This window comes from Impatiens glandulifera, chromosome 1, assembly GCF_907164915.1.
Source record: "Impatiens glandulifera chromosome 1, dImpGla2.1, whole genome shotgun sequence".
NCBI lineage: Eukaryota > Viridiplantae > Streptophyta > Magnoliopsida > Ericales > Balsaminaceae > Impatiens > Impatiens glandulifera.
The window spans coordinates 31,397,404-31,411,999 of NC_061862.1; positions in this window are offsets into that span (position 1 = coordinate 31,397,404).

Here is a 14,596-nt window from a genome sequence, read left to right on the forward strand (position 1 = left end):
TTTTTTAATGCAAATTTTGAAGAATTGCATTACACATTCCAATAAAAAAATTGAAATATTGCAAATCTTCCAACTATATTTTCAACAAAAACGTAGTTTTAAGGAAAATAAAATCTAGAAAGAATTTAATGCAAACACTAGTTGAAAAAGTATTTTTAACGACCAACATTCACCACTGCGATCATTCACCGTGGCTAATAAAAATTATTAGTGTCGGCGATATATACGTCGTGGTTAATAATTATTATTAGTGTCGGCTATGTAACGCTCACACTAATAATTTTTATTACCCACGGCTTTCATTGTATTCGCGGTGACTAATATTTTTATTTCCCGCCACACTCTCGCTATTATTATTAGTCACAGTTTTATGATGAACGCCGTGACTAAAAGTCATTTCTCCCCGCTTTTTTAGAGAAAATTAATAACCACGGCAATAGTATAAAGCCGTGATTAATAATACTATACTATTTAATCACGGTTTTCTGATAACGTCGTGGTTATTAACCCTTCACAAAAATTTCCAAACTTATTGATTATTAATTTCCCAATCATTGATTATTAAGGACAGCGTTATCATAAAACCGTGATTAATAAATAATTTATTAATCAAACCGTGCTTAAGAATAATTATTTAATCAATTCAAATTAGAATTTTTGTTAAAGATCACAAAGAAAAATCAATTCCTGCAGTTACATAACACGTTCCTTAACTAATTTCTCATATGCTTACATATTTTGAGATTATTTTTTTTTTGTAAAACACATAATTAATAAGATAATAAAAAAATGATATGATATGGTGTATGATTTGTAAAAAACCTTAAGTCCAAACTCATGCTAACTTCCTTGACCAATTCTTGGGAGAGTTTGTTGAAGACCACATCTAAGTACGTAGTTAGACAATTTGAGAGAATGTGGTTTTACATATTTGATGATTGATTTTTTTAAACACATAATTAACAAGATAATATTTCCTCAATAAAACATTTTTAACCACGGCAATGGGTAGAGTCGTGGTTAATAAATATTTTTGCGTTATATAAAACTATTATTAACCACGGCTTTAAGTAAAACCGTGGTTAATAATTATTATTAACCACAACATTAGGTAAAGCCGTGGTTAATAATGCATCAACATTAATTTTAGATTTATATATAAAATTATTAAATATCTTTCCTATACATATCAAATATTTAAATAATATATATTCTTTATTTCATCTATATATTTATATTTATATACACAAAGACAAATTATTTGTTTACTTTTAAACTATTTATTTACTTTTAACTCTATTTTTTAAATATATTTTATATAAATATTATATATATATAAATAAATTTAATAATTATATATATATATATATTAAAAATTAATGATTAAAGATAATATATAAAAATTATTTTTAACCTTTATTTTTTAATATTGATATAAATATATAGATAATATATTATTCACTACGGCGTTATATAAAACCGTGATTAATAATGTATTACTATTAACCACGGCGTTAAGTAAAACCGTGGTTAAGAATAATTATTAACCACGGCTTTAAGTAAAACCGTGGTTAATAATTATTATTAACCACGGCATTAAGTAAAACCGTGGTTAATAATGTATCAACATTAATTTTATATTTATATATAAAATTATTAAATATCTTTCCTATACATATCAAATATTTATATAATATATATTGTTTATTTTATCTATATATTTATATTTATATACACAAAGACAAATTATTTGTTTACCTTTGAACTATTTACTTACTTTTAACTCTATTTTTTAAATATATTTTATATAAATATTATATATATATAAATAAATTTAATAATTAATATATATATATATATATTAAAAATTAATGATTAAAGATAATATATAAAAAATATTTTTAACCTTTATTTTCTAAATATTAATATAAATATATAAATAATATATTATTCACCACGGCCTTATATACCACCGTGATTAAAAATTATTATTAACCACAGCACTAGATAACTCCGTGGTTGATAATGTATTAACATTAATTTTAGATTTATATATAAAATTATTAAATATATATAATTTAAATGTGAGTATGTATTAACCACGACACGACGTTATATAAAACCTTGATTAATAATTATACATTATTAACCACAGCCTTACCTAATTCGCCGTGATTAATAATCATTACAAGGTTAAATATTACTTATTCTTTTTCTTTCTTCTTTCTCTCTTTCCCCAATTCAGTTTTCCCCTCACTGTCGACTCCTTTCCTAGCTTGGATCAAGGACAATGGCGTATGTTGTTTCTCTCTTCACAATACTAAATCTCATCCATCTTTGTTTCTTTCCTTTATTTCTTACTCTTTATTCTTATAGATGTCATTGACAGAATATCCAACAACGGAGGTTTAGTTTTGAGCAATGCTAGGTCATGGAAATCATCTGAAAATTATGTTGCTGTTCAAGTTGGCGTACAAAGCATTACGAGTAATTTTTCAAGTGTTGAACAATTGCGTGGAATGAGGTAAGTGAAAATCTAACTTCAGTTTGTTGAATCCTGAGACGTGCTACTATAGAAGAAATTGAGGCGCACAAATCTATAGTTGAGAAGGATGTTGAAAGTTTATGACCTAATTGTGATTGTACATTCCCTGAGATATCTTTTCACTTTTGAGTTTTTTTCTTCTCTAGAAAGATAGAATACATAAGGCGATTGAAAGTCTACTGTCGAATTTCAGTTCCATAAGAACGGGAAGGGTAAATCCATATAGAATCAGTAAATGTATGCTTCGCTGAGGATGACATATTCTATTTCTTAGTACTGTGCCAAAATCTTTCATCCATGACAGACGCTTTCGCCAAATAAACTGGTTCGTCTCTTCTTCTCCTTCTTTTGTCACTGTTTTCATTCATTCTTGATCTAAATGCTGGACTGGAATCCTAAATGATTTCGCTAATTTGGAGTTGTGCAAATATGTTTGTATAATCAAACGTTTCTTACATTCTTTCTGTTAATTTTCTCCTCTGTATTTAATATCAATGATCCTGGGAAGGAACAATTAGAGAAAGTAATCAATGCATACAAGAAGCCAAAATGCCACTCTTCTCTTTGATGGACATAATATTATCTTTCATACGCACTATGAATATCCTTTTCAAACACGTATCTTTACTTGTAATGTTAGTTATGTTGTCTCAATTAATTTTCTTATTTTGAATCATCTCCAAGTAGTAGTAGTAGTGTTTGTTGATGATTGTGGTTGGGTCTTGAGTTGGATAAAAGTGATGTTCATCCACCGGTTATCATCTTTAGCTGCTCTGAATAAACAAACAATTGTTACAAAGAACATCATTCATATATATATATAGCTGTATAAGTTATTGTTGTTCCTGGTCTATTATAGTGCCTAAATCCCTTGGTTCTTAAAATTGGCTTTTAGGTTGTTTTCTGCATCTAGTATTCTTTATGAATGGAAGCAGTCTACTGTGAACTTACTATTGTAGATGTATGCATTGAATGCTGGATCTTCTCAATCTGTTCATAGTATTCTATAAATCCAAAAAAATTCATGGGATTAGATTTTTTGCAATAGTTAAGAGATGTACATGATAAAATATTATAGTTGATTATGATATTTCATTACTGTTAACAAACATTTTTATCACTATCTTGGTAAATTAGTGATTGGGTTTGGCATAGAAATAACAGATTTCATAACATAAGCTTCTACACTTATGGATTTTCTATTTCGGAGATTACTTGGTAAAATAAGTGACAGATCTTAGCTTGTTTGTTTTCTAACTGAAACATTTGTGCCTGCCCAAGGTCTAATTTTAAAGGAAATACTACAGTTGATTTTTTAAATTCATTTTGAATCTTTGTCGAGATAATAATTCCATGATAATTGGTATTTGATCGAATACAATTTATACAATGATAATGGAGATGAATGAATGTGTAATGGTATGTCTACATTCTGGTTGAATTAGAGTCTAAATTCTATGAAACATTTTTAAATAAATAGAATTTGTAGCAATAATTATCATGAAAAAGAAAAAAAAAATAAATATGTTTGGCTGTTTTACACGTGTATGATAGTTCAAGAATAACCATGAAAATTTTGGGCATTGTTACTCTTAATTGGCTATTACAGTTGCAAATCATTATTAAAATGCTTATCTGATTATTTTATGCTTATCTCATTAAATGGAATTGTTTATTTCAATTGTGAATCCAATACATTAGTGTTAGATTGTAATATATTTATTTTTTAAAATGAAGAAGATTAACTACCTTTATTAATGTTAATGTTTGTTTTTCTTTCATTTATATAGACGAGGCACAAGAGAAAAGGATTAACGATATCCAGGCGGAGGTACGCGCACAAAAAGAAGCTTTTGAGGCGTTCATGTCTATGATTTCCCATCCTCCCCCTAAACCCAAATTAGTGATTCCCATTACAATTTAATTTCAAATTTTTTGTATTACTATTTAGTATTTTGTTGAATTTGGATTTAATTTTATTTAAGAATGGTTTTGTTTTTATTGTCTTCTTTTTCGTAAAAATATTTAAAACAGGTTTTGTGAAAATAAAAAAAATAATCGTGGTTCTTTAATTTTTTTTAAAATTATTAATCACGGCGTTACGAAAGCCGTGGTTAATAATACATATTATTAACCACGGCGTTACCAAAGCCGTGGTTAAAAATACAGTATTATTAACCACGGCGTTACAAAAGACGTGGTTAATAATACTGTATTATTGACCACGGCGTTACTAGAAACTGTGGTTAATAATACAGTATTATTAACCACGGCGTTACCAAAAGCCGTGATTAATAATACTGTATTATTAACCATGGCTTTTGGTAACGCCGTGATTAATAATATTGTATTATTAACCACATCTTCCTCCACATAAAGTCGTGGTTAATAATAAAAAACTTTTAACGTCGAGATTTATAGTGTCCACGAGCGACGACTTTGTTCGCCGACGTTAATAATCATTAACGTCGGCAATGAAGCTTTTAACGACGGTTTTCTCCGTCTTTAATAGTCTTTTTTTACTAATGAAAATATATTACTAGAAATGGAAAAATCTAATATTTTTTCTAAAATTATATTAATATATCTTTGCAACTAAACTAGTAATAAATAAGCCACATAATAATGCTGATAATAATAGTAATATATATTCACGTTAGTATTTATAAAAAAATTTGCAATAAAATTTATTTCCATTAACTATTGTAACAAATACTATATAAATAATGCTGTGATTATTGCAAACTAAAGTCGCAAGTAACTAAGATAATATTAATAAACAAATCTGTATTAAACATTGCATTAACACACATAAATAACATATTCGCAACTGATACTGCAATTCTATTATAATATATTACAACTTTATATAATGGTTTTGTAAATATTTTTCGAAATATTCGTAATAATATAGCATTAAATTATGCATTAATATTTATATATAATATATTCGCAACCAGTTCTGCAATGGTATAAAATATTTTTATTGCAAACTACATTGCATATATATTTATTAGTTATGAAAATTTCGTTTGACATATTTTTAATATACTAGTAATACGTTTCGCAATAAAAATTATATATAATATTTTCGCAAGAAGTTCTGCAATATATAATATTTAATAATTTTGAAAAAATTTATTAGTAATTTATTACCAGTATGTTTTGCATTAAACATTATAAATAATCTCTTAGCATTAAAGTGTGCATTAAAATATGTCTCATCGGTTCCCGTTTTACCATAAATTCGGCCAACCAAATATTTTCTTAAACCCATCTCTCTCTCTCTAAACCATTTATTTCTTCATTTCATCATGGTTTCAAACAAGCCAAGCTATCCACTCCTTGCTCAGATGAGAAGGAAACAGTACCGGTGCCAACCATAAATACCGAATCTCCAACCGAGTTGGAGGCTACTTAATTGCTACTTGGTGAAACATTCGAAATAATCTATATACTTCACTCTGAAATTGAAAGACTCACCACCACCGGATCGAACGAGAAAGAGACATTGCAAAGGGAGATGAGTTTAATGTTGGCTAATATTGACAGTCTTATCAAAGCAATGGTCGAAGCTTCGAAGGGATGAACAAAAAGGTAATGTAACAATATACTATTTATATATTGATATGTTTTACCCCTTTTGGTTTTAATTTGTTTATTATAATGCTAGGTTAATGAATTACTACAGATACAAAGTGACTTAATCAACATTGTGATGGAAGGCAAAAATCGAAAGACAAAAGGAGAAGTATTTAATTTATAAACTTTTACTTTTTGTCAATGGTTTGTATTAACATTTTGAACAATGTTTTTTAGTTGTTTTGTTTTATGAATATTTTTGAACAATAGTTTGGTTATTTTGTTTTATGAATGTTATGAATCGTTTAGTTATGATTATGAATGATTTTTGGTTATATGATATTTAGTTTTTATAAACTTTGCACTTTTTTAGGTATATTTTCCTGGGAAAGTATTGCGAATAATATTGTTGTTCAATGTCTAGTTCAATAACAATATGTTGAAATTATTTAAGAACTTTTGCCCTGTTTGATAGTGTAGTAAACTTTGCACTAAAATGTGTTCACCGTCGAATTGCTTTAAACCTTGCAATATTTATAATACACTTTATTGCGAAAACTAGTGCAGAACAACTGACATTTTTAGTAAATATTTTTCAACTAATTGTTCTAATTCCCCTATTTGACAATGCATTAAACTTTGCACTAAACTGTTTTCAACGTCGAATTGCTTTAAAATTTGCAATATTGATAATATGCCATATTGCGAAAACTAGTGCAGAACGAATGACATTTATGGTAAATATTTTTCTACTCCCTGTTATAATTCTCCTGTTTGAGAGTGCAATACATTTTGCACTAAACTATGCTCAACGCCGAATTATTTTAATCTTTGCAATATGTATAATACGCCTTATTGTGAAAACTAGTGCAAAATGAATGACATTTATAGTAAATATTTTTCAATTCATTGTTCTAATTCTCCTATTTGACAGTGAAGTAAAATTTGCAATTAATCGGGTTCAATGCCGAATTGGGCTAATCTTTGCAATATTGATAATACGTATTATTGCGAAAACTAGTGCAAAATAAATTGTATTTTTAATAAATATTTTTCAACTCATTATTATAATCCCCCTGTTTGACAGTGCAGTAAATTTTGCACTAAACAATGTTCAACACCGAATTTCTTTAACGTTTGTAGTATTGATATTATATAATATTGCAAAACCTATTGCGGATATTAATTTCACGTTAAAATTAATTACACTAGTAACCATTTTAGCATTAACAAAGTATTTAATATTTCTAACTACCACCAACTACCAATGTACTTGTTTACTTACTTCCTTCACTTCATCTTCTACAATTACATACTTCAATATCTCCATCTCTCTATCTCTCTATCTTTTATCTTCATCATTTGATCAAGATCATCAAGTTCTTCAATATATATAATTTCATTTAACATCAAGGTAAATATATGTCTCTATCTTTTATCTTCATAATTTATATATATAATTAAATAATATTCTCATTTTAATGTATATCTTCACATTTTTAGAAAATCTTCACCATTTTATATATTTAACATATTATTCTTATCTTGTCTCTGATTATATATATCACATATTATTCTTATACATGATTTTATATACAACATTATTTATATATTTAGATAAATATATTTTAATCTTATAATTGATTATATATATATATATATATATATATATATTACAGATTGCAAAATGAGGGAGGATTGGGTTTGGACTTACAATAATAAACCTGAATGCATTGAAATATTTTTAAGAGGTTTAGAAAAGTTCATTTCATTTGCCACAACTCAACCTGCTTATATGGATGGTGAAAAAATTAGGTGCCCTTGCAAAAAATGTCGTATTCAAAAGTTCATTCCATATGAATTATACCATAATCATTTTCTAGGAAATGGATTCATGAAAAACTATTATACGTGGGTTGCTCATGGGGAACCAATTGAAAACTCAAAAGTATACAACTATCAACGTAAACGACTTTTGTTAGGTGACAATGAAAGATCAAATGCGTATGAGTCAATGATATATGACATGGCATCAAGTCACCAACCAAATATGGGGAATGAAGCTTCTACCAATTTAAACACACATATTTTATCTCAAAAGTTTTGGACTGCATTGAACGCGGCACATCAACCAATCTGGCCTGGTCATCAAAGTGAGACTAAACTATCAGCTGCGGTAAAACAACTTAACATGAAATCCGAGAAGAATTGGTTCGAGCGCGCTATAAATCAAAATCTGGACTACATTAGATCAATATTACTAGAAAAGAATTGTATGCCATATAGTTTTTATAGCATGAAGATTTGGGTTTGCCCGTGACTAGAATTGATGTATGTAGAGATGGTTGCATGCTTTATTGGAGAGTAGATATTGATAAACAATCATGCAGGTTTTGTAATCTTTCTAGATTCAAAGACAATTCTCGTAAGTCGAAGCCCCATAAACAACAATTTTATTTACCACTTGCTCCTAGGTTGCAAAGATTGTACGCATCGAATGTGACCGCCGCTCACATGACATGGCATTGTGGTCATGTTAACAAACCTGGGATCATGTGTCATCCTTTGACGGAGGCTTGGAAGAGGTTTGATCATCATTATCCAATATTTGCACTCGAGCATAGAAATGTTCGACTTGGCATTTGTTCAGATGGATTTGCTCATTTCGAACAGTTTGGAAAATCATATTCATGTTGTCCAGTAATTCTAACACCCTACAATCTACCACCGGATATATGCATGAAGTCACCTTATATGTTTATTTCACTAATTATTCCAGGACCAAAAAGTCCACAAAGAAATATTGACATTTTTCTTCAACCATTGTGATATGATTAAGAGAGGAGGTGAGAAGAAAATCCAAGCTACTGGCCGGAAAGGGTAAGATATGATTAAGGGAGTATTAGAAATTAGATGAAAGATAAGAAGAAAAGAGATGGGGTCATTCTCATTTCATAATTCCCAAATAATGAATCATCTGAGGATATAAACCTTTAGAGAATCCAGCACGTGATTCTATTACAACCCTATGGTGAGGTGGCCAAAAGGACAGGGCCAAAATGCAAATAAAAGATAAGTTCAGGGATTAACATAAACAAAGTATAACAGAAAAACAAATAAACTGTAATAATAAAATAGAAATAGATTCTAGATCAGGTGGTCCCAATTGCTCCACGTGTCACGTCCTCCTCTGTTTGATCAGGTACAAGTTGTAACATTACTTCCCCCTTTAGCAAATCGGCGTCCTCGCCGACCAAAGTCTGATCTATTCCCCTTTTGTCCCCATTCCAAGACCTGTTCTGGGTGTTTAATGTTCAATGTTTCCAAATCTTCCAATGAATTCTCTTCATTCTCCCGATCCTTCCATTTGACCAGCAGTTGTCTTCGATTTTTGCCATCGATCTTTTGTTCCCGTTCGTCCTAAAAGTTTTCTAGGATCCAGTCTGAAGTGGTCAACTTGGGAATCTCTTCAATCATCCTAGGAGTTCCGTAATACCTTTTCAACTACGAAATATGAAATACATTATGTATCTTCGCTTCCTGCCTTAGCGCCAAACGGTAAGCAACTTCACCTATTCGATTTGTGACTTGGAAAGGTCGGAAATATTTTGGGGATAATTTATGATATTTTTTTCGAACTGAAATTTGTCGATAGGGTTGAAGTTTGACGAGGGCGCAATTTCTAATTACAAAACTAGCATCTGTTCTGTTTTTATCTTGTACCTGTTTCATCCTATTTTGGGCTCTTTGCAAATAGAACTTGAGCAACTGCAGGGTTGCTTCTCTTGTTAGCAAATTTTGGTCCAGCTCTTCAATTTTGAGTCCCCTACAAGTTAAGGAGTGTGTATGGGGGGTTTGTAACCGTAGACGGCTTCAAATAGTGAGATTTGTGTAGTAGAATGGAAATTCGTATTATACCACCATTCTGCTAGGGGTAGAAATTTGTCTCATTGATGCGGTCGCTGGCCAGCCATACAACGTAGGAACATTCCCAAACATCGATTGACGACTTCTGTTTACCCGTCCGTCTGTGGGTGATAAGCCGACGATAATGCTTGATGCACCCCTTGTAGCTTAAGGAACTCCCTCCAGAAACCACTGAGGAATATTTTATCTCGATCACTTATGATTGACTTCGGCATTCCGTGAAGCTTGAAGACGTTGTTAAGAAAGATTTCCGCTACTATTTTTGCTGTGAACGGATGCTGCAACCCCATGAAATGAGCCATTTTTGACAGTCTATCTACCACCACAAGGATCACAGTTTTACCCCTGCTTTAGGTAAGTTCTCAATAAAGTCCATAGAGATTGATTCCCAAACTCCTTCAGGAATTGCTATCGGTTGCAGGAGTCCCTTTGGATCTGTCGTCTCTCCTTTGTTTCTTTGGCATACATTACAGGTTCGTATAAACTCTCTTGCATCTTTGACCATTCCTACTCATGAATAAGTCATCTGTAATTTTTTAAGTGTAACTAGATTACCTGAATGTCCACCAGTGGGGATTGAATGCATTGTGGCAATGAGGGTCGACCGCAGTTCAGTGTCAAAGCCAACTACCAACTTCCCTTCTTTTCTCAAGGTACTGTTGATAAATGTAAAATCTAGATGTGAGCTTTTATCTTCTTTGATTTCCTCAATTAGTTTGATCAGGTTCGGGTCTGAACTCCAAGTTAACTGTATGCGTTTAATTATAGGAGAATGATACACCGACAGTCCTGCACATTGTACATCTATACCTCGTCTAGATAGGGCATCCGCTACCACATTGTCTTTTCCTTTTTTGTATTGAACAGAGAAGTCATATCCCACCAACTTATATAGCCATTTTTTCTGCACAGGTGTTTGAACTCTTTGCTCCAGCAGATACTTCAACGACTCATGATCTATTTTAACAACAAAAGGCTTATATCGTAAATAAGGTCTCCATTTCTCGATTGCAAACGTGAGGGCCATTAGTTCCCTCTCGTAAGTTGAAGATGGAGTTTTATCACTAGACAATGATCTGCTTATGAATACAATGGGATGATTTTCTTGCATTAGAACAACACCATTTCCGCTGCCACTAGCATCTGTTTCCACAACAAAGGGGATTGCAAAATCAGTAAGGGCCAAGGTTGGTGTAGAGCTCATACATTGTTTCAATTGGTTAAAAGCAACCTCTACTTCTAAATTCCACTTAAAATTCCCCTTTTTTAGTAGGTCCGTCAATGGTTTAGCTATCACCCCATACCTTCGAATAAAACGCCGATAATATCCAGTGAGACCCAGAAATCCTCTAAGTTGTTTAATTGACTCAGGTATGGGCCATGTCTCTATTGCCTTCAGCTTCTCCAGGTCTGCAGAAACTCATGCTTTATTAATTATGTGTCCCAGATATGTAATCTGAGTGCACCCAAATTCACATTTGCCCCTGTTGAGGAAGAGAGTATGTTGTCTTAGAGTTTCCAATACCAATGTCAAATGTTTCAAATGTTCTGCCCATGTTGAACTATAAATGAGGATATCGTCAATGAAGACTAGCACAAATTGTCGTAAAAAAGGCTTAAGTACCAAATTCATCCGGCTTTGAAACGTGGAGGAAGCATTGGTCAATCTGAATGGCATGACTAAGAATTCATACAATCCTTCATGTGTCTGAAAAGTTGTTTTATGACAGTCTGTAGGTTTCATTCTTATCTGATGGTAACCTGAGCGGAGGTCTAATTTAGAAAAGAACTCAAACCCGTGCAATTCCTCCAACAGCTCCTCAATAATGGGAATCGGGAACCTATCCTCGATCGTTGCAGCATTCAATTGATGGTAATCAATACACAACCTCCATGTTAAGTCTTTTTTCCTCATTAAGACCACAAGTGCTGCAAAAGCACTATGACTAGGTCGAATGATTCCCTTGTCTAACATCTCATCTACCATTGTCTCAATTTGAGTTTTCTGTAGTGCTGGATATCTATACGATCTTAGGCAAACTGGCTTTGTTCCGGCTTTCAACAGAATTTGATGATCCTGATCTCAAATAGGGGGCAATTCAGTTGGTTTTTGAAACAAGTTTTCAAACGAGGCTAAGATGGTTGTCAATTCCTTAGATATTTCCTGAACATTTACAGCTGTAATTGCAAAAAAATTGACAACTATCTTCTTCTGCATTTTTTAACTACACCATGGCTGCCTTATTGCCTTTTGCTAGCACATTAGACAATTTCTTCCCTTCTAGTATATTTATATTTGTCTGATTTATACCTTGCAGAGATTTATTCTTCACTTCCTTCTTGTATGTGAGTGTAAGGCACTCAAAATCCCAAGAAGACGGGCCTAACGTAATCAACCATTCTATACCCAGAACCACGTCATAACCGGACATGGTCAATACCCTCATGTCGTCTTGAAACTCTTCTTCTTTCATTCTCCATTTTAAACCTTTACAGCAACTTCCACTAATCAGCTCAGAACCATCATCTACTTTCATCGGTAAGTTAGTGGTAGGTAAAATTGGGTGATTGATGTTCTTCAAAATTCGGTTGTTAATGAAATTGTGGGTACTACCTGTATCAATTAGGATAGTAATGGGCATGAGTCCAATTTTTCCCAATATTCTGAGAGTTTGATAATGTTTAGAACCTGATAGGGCATGGATAGAAATTGAGGGATCATTATTATCGGGTTGGGTTAAGGGACAAGTTTGGTTAGAGGTTTCAGCAATTTCTGGCAGTATATTCTCATATTCTCCTACCTCATTCATCATAATCATGAATAGCTTGGCCTTACACCTATGATTTCCATCATACTTTTCGTCGTAGGTGTAACATAAGCCTTTCTTTCTCCGTTCATCTAGGATTTTAGGGTCCATTTGCTGCATGTACCTCTGTCTTGGGTTAGGATTAAAAGGAGTGGAATATGAGTAATTGGGCTGATGAGGTTTAGGGTGATTTGGCCAGGTAAGTTTATGTTGATTAGGCATGGGGAGAAGGGGTGGGCTAGTGTTGTATAAATGTCCACTGCTTAATAGTGACTTGTAAGTAGCTTCTTGCACCTTAGCTACCGCCATATCATCGTTTAGTGAATGAGGTTGCAACAACCTGACCGAGTTAGCAATCTCTTCTCTAAGACCACTTAGATAGCACTCAAGTACATATTCATCAGGCATGTGTATAAGTTTTTGATAAATAGTCATGTACCTTAGATTGTAATCTTGAACAGTTTTGTTTTGTTTCAGGTTCATCAGCTTCCTGATTGGGGTATCACAGATTGATGGGCTAAACTGCTGAAGTAACGACTTCTTGAGATCTATCCAAGTTAATTCTATAGCTTGGTTTCTGGTCTACAGAAACGATCCGTACCAGTTTCGAGCATCTCCTGAGAAATGAATAAGAGCGATCTCTACCTTAGTTGCATCTGCGGTACGATCGACTCTAAAAAATTGTTCTGCTACAATCAACCAGCCCTCGACATTCATTCCATCAAATTTGGGAAAATCAACCTTCATGAGTCTTGTGGGCGGAACATACTGTCTCTCCCTTGGTGCCCCTGTTCGTGAAGACCCTGCACCATCTTCCGAACGATCATAATTATCTTTAGTCGCCAAGGTATGTAATTGTTCTTCAATGGATCCGACTTTACTCTCCATCCATGTACGTACTTCCATTATCATCCGATTCATTGCCTCTACCGATACACACAGGGAATCGTTATCCGATTGATGCCTTGTTTCGACCATCGTGAAGATCGACTACTCTGATACCAAATGATATGATTAAGAGGGGAGGTGAGAAGAAAATCCAAGCTACTGGCCGGAAAGGGTAAGATATGATTAAGGGAGTATTAGAAATTAGATGAGAGATAAGAAGAAAAGAGTTGAGCTCATTGTCATTTTATAATTCCCAAATGATGAATCAGCTGAGGATATAAACCTTTAGAGAATCCAGCACGTGATTCTATCACAACCCTATGGTGAGGTGGTCAAAAGGATATATGTTTCTTGTTTGCAATCGTCCAGAGCTACATGTTGATCCTAATACATTGTCTTGTAAGCTTAAGAAGGCTTCTTATACCTTGAAGAGGGAAGAAAATATCATAATTTGTAAATGGTTGAAGACGTTGAAATTCCCAGATGGTTATGTTTCCAATTTGTCAAGATGCGTTGACACAATCGAATCTAGGTTGATCGGATTCAAAAGTCATGGTTATCATGTTTTTTAGAAAAGTTTTTGCCAATTACATTCAGGAAAATATTACCTAAATTCGTTTAGGGTACCTTGACTAATTTAAGTAATTTCATGCCTGACCTTAATTGTTCAACTTTGAGCCAAGACAAAGTGGATAACTTACAAACTCAAATTCATGTAATTGTATGCAACCTAGAGAAGATTTTTCCACCATCTTTTTTTGATTCAATGGAACATCTTTTGATACATTTACCATATGAAGCAAAAATAGGAGGTCCAGTACAATACAGATAGATGTATCCCTTCGAG